The following is a 9,767-nucleotide window of genomic DNA, read 5'->3' as shown; positions in this document are numbered from 1 at the left end:
TGCGCTACGTGGGCCTCTCACTGTCGTGGCCTCTCCCGTTGCGGAGCACAGGCTGCGGACGCACAGGCTCAGCGGTCACGGCTCACGGGCCCAGCCACTCTGCGGCATGTGGGATCTTCCCGGACCGGGGCACGAACCCTTGTCCCCTGCATCGGCAGGCGAACTCTCAACCACTGCGCCACCAGGGAAGCACCACACACTCTTTAAATTTGGAAAAGAGCACATTATTTCAAGACACTGAAACAATTTTCAACTTCATTGAACTTAGTTTGGAGCTATTTCCCCATCTAGTGAGTACAGGTGGGAAAGGACAAGGTGATGAAGTATGATGTCTACCTGCTTCCAGGCACAACCAGCCGTTTCCTGACGGGGACTCCCAAAGCTCAGACTGCCAAGTTACATCAAGAGCAGCAGTAGACAAGGGGGGGGGGCACCTCACAGGATTTTCCCCAGATACTGGTTTTAGCTCTGGTCTCCCTCTTAACATCATTAGTAATCAGAACAGAAAGGGTACAAAGTATTTGTAACTTAAAAGGTAATACAGGTCAAAAATAAGTAACATGAAATGCTAGTATCATGAATATCTATATGACAGAATGAGTTCCAAGCTTCCCCTGTTTATTTCGCGCATTGTTCAATTTAAGATGGGAGGTAGGATCATCCCTGTATTGTATCAAAAATGGTCATAAACACAAGAACCAGTCCATGATATAAGGAGATTCAAAGATCTTAAGAATAACAGTGATAAAAAAGTGACTCTCACCCTAGGGTGCTCTTTAGTTAGATTTGATCGGGGATAGATGGGTGTGATTGCATCCGTGTCCTCTGTCTAAGGCCGTGTGTCACAGAGCTGAGTCATCCTGTGTAACTCTGCTGGGCACCGACACCGAACTCTGCCTGGATCACTTGTTTCTAGAAAGTGTAGACAAGGGGCTCCCAGGCCAGCTACAAGACTGATGCTGAGAACAAATCAAATGACATAAGAGTGAATAATTGGGCTAAGAGGGGTGAGGTAAGTTTAATGTAAATCAGTTCTGTTACAGCTAATATTTCTTGAAAGCGTGGCCCACGTACCAGCACTGTGTACATACTTTACACGGATTCAGGTGGCTTTTTCTACATTTCACTTTCACAACAGCTCTGTGAGTTACTACTGTGATCCACATTGGCTAGATCGGGAAACTAAGGTTGAGAGAGATGGTGGATGAGCTGGCCCCAGTTTTCGTGGCTCGCGAGGGGCCAGCTTTTCTGTCTGTGAGGATGCAAGGATGTTTGTGTGTATACGTAGAGCCTGTCCTATTTTGTTTGCTGACATCACACACCTCTTCCTGAGATTCTCTTTGGGATATTTGTGCCCATCTGCATGACTCTAAATACATTTTTAAGCATTGCTTCTTCTGGCATCTTCTGTCCCTTCTCTTTTGTGTGTAACATATGATGCCTTATATTCTTAGTAATATAAATAGATCTTGTCTCCCAAACTGGAAGTGGTTTCTTGAGGATGGTGAATGTGTCTCCTGCCCCAGTACATAAACACTCCATAAATGTTTGTTTATGATGCGTAAACTTTTGTCTCTTTTAAAGAAATTTTCTCTGACAGGCACCAGGCGTGTTGCTGTGTATCATCAGTTAATACTCATTTTAGTACCTTGAGGTGTGTGTGTGTGTGTGTGTGTGTGTGTGTATTCATAGCAAGCTTTCTGTGAATGTACATATTGTACATTTTATTCACGGAATACCTGTTCTAAGGGCCAGACACTGCTAGAACAGCCCAGAAAAGAGCAGACACCTTGCTCAGTGTGGTGAAGAAAGTCCACCGTCAGCACTGAGGATCTTATTATTTGTCTAAGTCTGAAAATGACACATAAAATATCAATTTTATTTTGAGGTTGGAATTAGATAAGATGAAAATTGAAGGAAGAAGCCACAAACATTGGGTTAATTTTATTCTATTCGTTTTCAGCTTATTCTATTTAATTGATTATCAATACGCTTTTCCATAAGAGACATTGGCATATTTATTTGTAAAATAAAACGTCTTGGATTCTCCCATTTACTAAGCATGGAGAAATCGCTTTGGCGCATCTTGAGGTATTTGAACAGACAATTCAGGAAGTTATGAAATCAGGACTGGGGATTTGGACTGCTGGACCAAAAATAGCAAATCTGTTTTATAAATAAGCATAAGTTGACATTTTAACTTAATAGATAAGTTCATCAAATTTTACTTTCTCAGATGTATGTAATCGCACCTGCTATAAAATTTAAGTTTACAAAGTTTTCTTAAGCACTTAGATAAAAATGGTGTTTCTTTTTTCCTCTGCTACAATTGCACTGGTACCCTTCAGGGGCTATGGTGATACCTTAGACCTTTAATCCACAATCCGTCTCCCATCATCCATCTAAGAGCGCCTTGAGAAGGGAGGGAGAAAAGCTTTTTTTTTTTTTAAGAAAAACAACAACATAGCTTTGGCATGTTGCAGGGTATTCACAGTGATTTCTTGAATTATTTTAGGAAACTCAGTTCTTGCTGATTTCCAGAGACCACAGCTGACATAAATTCCCTAATTTGTTTACTTTAGAGGGATCGTCTTAAGTGCAGCGTCTGTTTTTGCTTTCTCTGTGAGATCTTGGTTTTACATCGGGAGGACTGAGGCACAGGGGAGTCATGTGACCAGCGGAGCCCACACAGGAAGCGGCTGGAGCCTGCTGCGGCGGGAGCCGTGGGCCCCCGGCCTCCCTTACTAGCTCTACAGAGGCAACTTCCACCCTAGCTTTTTGATTGTCTTTCAAGGATAAACTCCATCTGCCAGTTCCCGTTATTTTACAACTAGAAGATTGTCAAAACTCTCATTCTGCTTAGGTACGTCTTCTTTCGGACAGACAGCTTTCTTTCCTGAAGCTCAGAGCAGTAACCTAGAATTACTTTCAATACGTAGAGGGGAAAGCCTTCTGGAAGCGCAGTGGTTATATGAAGCTTGGGTCGGGGCGGCTCCCTGCCATGTTCCAATGGAATTAGAGAGAGAAAATTTTAATGTGGAAGGCACTTATAGTTTTAAGTGTGTGCTACCATTTTGCTCCCTCTGCAGCCCTGCAGAAGTGGCTGCCTCAGGAAATCTCTTCCCAGAGCCCTGGCAGACCCCATGCTCAAGGTCACAGGGAGAGGAGCACCCCATATTTTGTGATGTTAGTGGAAATACAAGGCATTGAAAACCAGGGAGGTATCAACAGCTTCCATCTCTGCAAAATAACCACCTTGAATTTTCTCACATAAAGAGTGGCCCGAACTGTACCTCCAGCTTCTTGTAAGGATGGTGGAGTTATTGTGAATATAAATTTAAGCTCAAGAGGAGAGATGTGGAGAAAAATCCAATTAACTGGAGTGAAAGTCATACAGAATAAACTACCCATCGCTAAAAGAAATAGTTTTAAAATTGGATGACTCTTTAGAGGAGAATTGATAAACTATGTCCTTATTGTATGAGAAGATGCACTTTGCAAATAATATTTTTCAGGAGACATTATCCGCTCGAGGATGTTTCATGTTCATATTAAGAAGGCGATTAGAAGTTTGGAGGCTTTTTCATCATTCTGATTAACTTGCAGGAGAAACTCTTCCTATTGCAGCATTCATTAAATGGATCTCTTTGTGTGTACAAATATTAAAAGTAGTCTTGAAAGTACTATAGGTAAGCAAGGAAAAAATGCACTGTTTGTTTCCTCATAGAGTTGTCATTTTTATTTAGGGAAAAAGCCCGTGAACTTACAATCTCTCCCTTTCTAGGTTTTTCAACATTTCTTGCAAATTGTATGTAAATGAATGCAAATAAGCAATCCTCACTAGCAAGCTGCTTAAAGTGTAAAATGCATAAAATTAAGATGCTGAGAGAAACGTGCATCTAATTAAGGTAGCATGTAAAGAAATGTTTAAATTCAAATTAGATACTTCAGTGGGAAGGATTACTTGTTTAATTCAAAAGATGTTTGGTATAATTAAGGGAAGGCTTCTTCTTAGCAGTGTTCCCATTTCCTTCAAAAATCAGTTTTAGGAGCTGTCACTGGCTCAGCCTTTACCCCTAACAGACTGGAGAGTGAGGGTGGCAGTGTGGAGATCACTGTTTCTACCCAGTCACATGAAGCTCCCATGATGCTTTCAAAGCCTTGAAACGCAGACCACAGCCAGCCCGCTATCCCTAGATCCTAAGGTTTTTTACACAAGCCAGGAAGGATGCCTGCCTAAGCCATCAACAGGCATCTTCCAGCCTCACCAGGGACAGAAGAAGAGGAGAGGAATTTGATCTCCAGTTGGTAGCCCTTAAATAAGTGGAAGACATTTTTGCAAAGCATGAAGCAATAAGGAAATTATTGAGAAATGTGAGATCTGTGTTGAGAAGATATGAACTATCTTCTAAGATGAGTGCTGTTTCTGCCTCAGACACATCCACCCAAAGGGCAGACAGGAAAGTCATTGGATGCTTGATTTTGAAGCGTTCCACTAAGTTCCACTTCCCATGGTGAAGTTCTAGCTTCCTACCGGCTTGTGTGTTCAGACCAAGTCCTCTGATTTCAAAGGACCCCATGTGTTAGCCCAGAGTATATATTTCCTGGCTTCAGAGATAAAAATAGTTCCTTGTTATAAAACAGTTTGGATCACGTGTCATGTACAAAAATCTCTCTTGGACTTGGGTTCCCTCATCTGGAATCCTCCGTGTCTGACACAGGGAATTAGCAGGTGGTGCTGCTACTGTCATTGCTCATTTGGGGGTTTGGCTCTGTTCCCTCTTTTCAGCAGGGGCAGAAATCCTTCTGACTCAATGCCAGCCTCTTTGATCCTTCCCTCCCCCTTCTGCCCCAGACCTGTCCTCACCCCACCCACACCCACAGTACGGAGGCACATACTACACTGAGCCTTTGGGATTGTGAGTTGGAAAACATCTGGTTGGTAATGTCCATCTTCGATCCAGCAAGTCAATTTAGGTTTAATCAGAAGGGTCGTGGTTGTTGCTGTTCCCTCCTAGGACCAGGGGATATTTGTGATATGGAGCTTGGAGTATGCCTTCCTGTGTGTTAGCCCTTGTCCTTCTTTCGCTCTGATTCCTTAGTACTTTTCAGTGACTGCCTCTCCATCAACTGGCTGGTTCAGTGACTGGTACAGTCAAGCCCAGAGTCCATCTAGCTGCCCACCTTTCCTGCAGGTCCCACATTCAACACAGTCAGCATACCCCGATTCAACTCGGTAACTTTCCTCCAATCTGACCCCTTCCCTACCCAGTCTCTCCTGGCTACTGATGCCTCCGTCTCCTCTCCTCTCCCTCTGAATTGTCCATGCCATCACTTGGGCTGCTTTATTTCTTACCTAAACTTTTTTTTTTGGAGTGCAGTTGCTTTACAATGTGTTAGTTTCCACAGGTGTACAGCAAAGCAAACCACTTATATATATATGCATGTATACACATATATATGCATACACATATATGTATGTATCTATTCTTTTTCAGGTTCTTTTCAATTATAGGTTATTACAAGATATTGAACAGAGTTCCCTGTGCTATACAGTAGGTCCTTGTTAATTATCTATTTTACATATAGTAGTGGGTATCTGTTAATCCCAAACTCCTAATTTATCCCTCCCTCCACCACCTTTCCCCTTTGGCAACCACGAGTCTGTTCTCTATGTCTGTGAGTCTGTTTCTGTTTTGTAGATAAGTTCATTTGTGTCATATTTGAGATTCTACATATAAGTGATATCATATGGGGTCTTTCTTTCTCTGTCTGTCTGATTTACTTCACTTAGTATGAAAATCTCTAGGTCCATCCATGTTGCTGCAAATGGCATTATTTCATTCTTTTTCGTGCTCCCTTCTGTTGCATCCCAGGCCTCTGGTCACATGCTCATTGCACGGTGCTCTAAGCTGCCACCTCCTGGTCTGTCCCCCCATTAGGCTGTGGGCTCCTGGGGGCAAGAATAGTGTCGAGTGAGATGGTGCCCAGGGATAAGACTGGAACAGTGGTTCTCATGCTTTTTGGTCTCAGGCTCCCGTTATACTCTTAAAAATTATTGAGGCTGTCAAAGAGCCTTTTGTTTCTTATGTGAGTAAACAGGTATTGTTAGTTACCATATTTGAAATGTAAACTGAGGCATTTAAAAATTATTTATTCATTCCTTTAAAATCAACAATAACAATCTCATTACGTGGTATTACAAATGCTACATTTTTATATAAGATAACTATTTTTCAAAATAAAATGTACGGGGCTTCCCTGGTGGCGCAGAGGTTGAGAGTCCGCCTGCCGATGCAGGGGACATGGGTTCGTGCCCCGGTCTGGGAGGATCCCACATGCCGCGGAGTGGCTGGGCCCGTGAGCCATGGCCGCTGAGCCTGCGCGTCCGGAGCCTGTGCTCCGCAACGGGAGAGGCCACAACAGTGAGAGGCCCGCGTACCGCAAAAAAATAAAAAAAAATAAAAAAATAAAAAATAAAATAAAATGTACGAAGAAGATGGACATTGTTTTACATTTTTTCAAAGCTCTTTATGTTTTTAGAATGTCTGGCTTATTAAGAGAAGACAGCTGGATTCTCGTAACTGCTTCTACATTCAACCTTGTTTAGTGGGAGGTTTTGTTTAAAGTATTTGAAGACAGTGCACGTTGACTGTGGGTAGTTGTCTACACCAAAGCTGACAAGTGGTAGTTTCTTTCATGCGACTGTGACGTGAAACCTGAAACCACAGGGATGAAATTTTCTCTGTTACCTTGAAACTTTTGATCTCTCCTGCTCTTAAAAATCATTTTTTTTTTTGACCCCTGCATGATTTAGTTACACCAGGCATTGGTCACTTTGAAAATACGGGTCCACTAAGTTCTAAAGATCTTCCAAATGATGATACATTTTATTACATTTCATTCAGCTTTTTTTCAAAAAGCTGAAAGTATTAGGAAGCTATCAAACCCATGGTGAGTTTTCCAAAGTTTGAATTTTTACTGAAAAACCCAGATTTTATCATTGGCCATAAATATTGTCAGTTAATTTGCCTCAAAGGGACAAATCCATACTTTGTTTATTTTCAGGAAAATGCCTTTTAAATACCTAAGTCTGAATAACAGGTTTTTGTCACTTGTTCTTTTTAATTAAAAATGGTGTTCTGTTGGGGGGGGCGGGGCGGGGCAAGGCTAGTTCAGCTTTCGACTCCATCCCATAAGGGCTTTTACTTGAGACAAACATCGTAACTTCGGTATGTACGTGACACAGCTGCTTGATGCATACTTGCTTTCTCAGGAAAGAATATTAAAAAGAGGCGTACTCAGTGTCCAGAGTTACTAACGTTAATAGTTACTGCTTCATCAGGATTATGCCTGAGTGAAACTGGCACTCATTTTCCTTCAAGTGCTTGGAGGGGAAGAACTCAACGAACACCAGTATAGCTTGGTGTCTTTGCCTTGATCTGTGCCGATCGCCAGCTGTTTCACCAGCTCCCTGGCGCACCGTCTTTGCACCATCAGTGCAAATGTTAATCCGGTGAAGGAAGCAAGTGAGGTCTTAGTATTATAAAATAGTTCTGACCTTGTGGACCCTTTGAAAGGGCCTGGGAGACCCATGAGTGCACAGACCACACTTTGAGCACCATGGGGCCAGAGGGTGAGGCCGAGGCCCTTGGCAGGGGCTGCAGAATTAGTCAGTGCTGTGCCGGGAAGGATGGGAGGGGAGAAGCCACGTGGTCAGATTTGTACTTTAGAGTGACCGTGGTGGCCGCAGGGTGGAGCATCTTCAGGGGAGCTGGGAAGTTGGAACTGGACATCACTGCCAAAATTAGCCATGTTTTTTTGAGTTGCCAAATGCATGTGTAAGATTAAGTAAGCTCCCCATTTTTTTCAACACTTTGGAGTGGTGTCTTTATTCAAATCACATTCAACTGCATGAATAAATTAGGTTGCAGGTATTTCTGGGTGTTCTTGTGTCTGCTATGTGCGGGTTACTCGGTGGATGAATCCTAGGCATATATTCACGTGTCCGTGTGTATAAACTTGGATGTACAGGCACCGTTGGCTGGTCAGCCTCCCAGCCCATTACTTTCTGGCCCAGTTTGTTTTATCGTCAGCAGTACATTCCTTGGACTATACACATTCATCCTGTATCATAATGTGGAAAACATTTGTTTACCATGGAGACCTCCCACTCAGGGGAAGTGTGGGAGACTCATTACTTAGTTAAAAGGTCCAGGTCAATGTATATTCAGAAGTAATCGCCCATCATTCGCTCAGGCCAGCAGTGCTAGCCTAGGATTCCATTCAGAAGCCCTGCCTCTCTGTGGGTCTCTTTAAAAATACTAAGCAAAAGACAATGGCTCTTCAAACTCAGCTGATTCCATTGTGATTGATCTCAGCCAATTTTTAAGGTAATTGATGATATTGCCTTAGTTGAGTCTGTTAGTGCAAATAATTATTAATCAATATGCTCTCAGCTCCTACTTGAGAGGATAATTCGAACACATGATTTATTCTGAATCATTTCAATTGAGCTACCTTTACAAGAGGAAAATCAATGGGCGAGTGGTCTAAAGCTCTTTAATTGTCTGCTGCTCCATCCTCCTTTCCCAGCCATATCTACCCGGTGGTTGGCTGTCCCACTCTGGCAAGGGTGACAGGAAGGTTTTCCTTGCCGTGGGAGAAAGATAATATATAGCTCGTCTTTGATTGATTAGGTTGATTAAAGCGAATTAGTTAAATGCCTTAAAAACAAAGCCTGGTGGCTTCACTTTCGGAGAGTGTAGTTAGTGCTGCCCTAGAAAAAAGAAGGAACACATCGCTGGTTTCCCTCCAGTTGCAAAGCAGTTTACCGTTGTGGGTATGAATGTCGTGTAAGTCAGTTTACCCTGAAAACACAGGGAGAGCAGGATCACAGAAGGAGGTTCAGGGGGGAACATTTGGGGCTGCGCTTATATTGCCACCCCCCGGCCACGTGACTGCTTCAGTCAGTTGTTGAAGGTGCTTTGTGACGTCCTTATGCTAAGACTTTCCGACCTGGGGTTCATTGTTTTGCCCTTTTCAGGCAGTGTCTTGATGAATGTTGTGGTCTGATATTTTCTTCTGTGAGACAAGATGCAGAAGGAAATGATCCACACCAGGACTGATGCTGCCTTCGTCCCTGGAAGAGCTTCCAAGCATCTGTTTTGGTTGTGCTTGGGAAGGGTACAGGAATGTGTGGGTCTTGGCCAGGGACTTTCAAACGTGATTCTAACAGATGGGAATTTTCAACGACACTTCCCTGCATTTTCCTTGTAGAAGCATCGAGATGTTCTATTACGTTTCTTGCCCAACACCATGCCTTTTGCTGCTATTACGGTGTCTCTAAATGGCCAGCTGTGAAGGTGTCCAGCAGCCTTCAAGACCAGTCCTTGAAGCCTCCGCTCCCTCCCCCTGCCCCATGCCCTCCTGGGACCAAGACTCCACACACCAATAAACTGAAATCCAACTCATTGGTAGCTGCTGGCGCAGGGTCCTTTCTCCAGAAGGAGATGTTCTTAGGCATTGAATAGAGTTCATATTATCAGCTAAACAGTAGGAGAGAGCAAAGGTGGGTTCTGAAAGGACTTGGGGTTTTTCAACTTGGAATCAGTACACAGGGAAGACCAAGAAAAACGAAGGCCTGCTTCTGGCCACAGGAAGTCACGGTCCTGTTGGGGAGGGTTGGAGCAGAGAGGGGAGACATCAGATGTTAAGGATACAGGAGACAGGGGCTGACCCCAGAAGGGCAGCGGGGAGGCAGATGT

General features: G+C 43.4%; 1 protein-coding gene across 18 annotated transcripts in view; it reads left to right on the top strand.

The window, feature by feature from the left end:
* Nucleotides 1-9,767, top strand: part of PARD3 (par-3 family cell polarity regulator) — a 642,085-nt gene that overhangs the window by 555,168 nt on the left and 77,150 nt on the right. The gene's annotated exons all lie outside the window — the stretch shown is intronic.

The sequence above is a fragment of the Delphinapterus leucas genome, chromosome 2 (genome assembly GCF_059928025.1).
Source record: "Delphinapterus leucas isolate spDelLeu-1000000601 "Yukka" chromosome 2, BTC_Dleu_Yukka2, whole genome shotgun sequence".
Classification (NCBI taxonomy): domain Eukaryota; kingdom Metazoa; phylum Chordata; class Mammalia; order Artiodactyla; family Monodontidae; genus Delphinapterus; species Delphinapterus leucas.
Note: the sequence above shows the minus strand (reverse complement) of the source record. Positions and strands in the feature narration are given on the sequence as shown.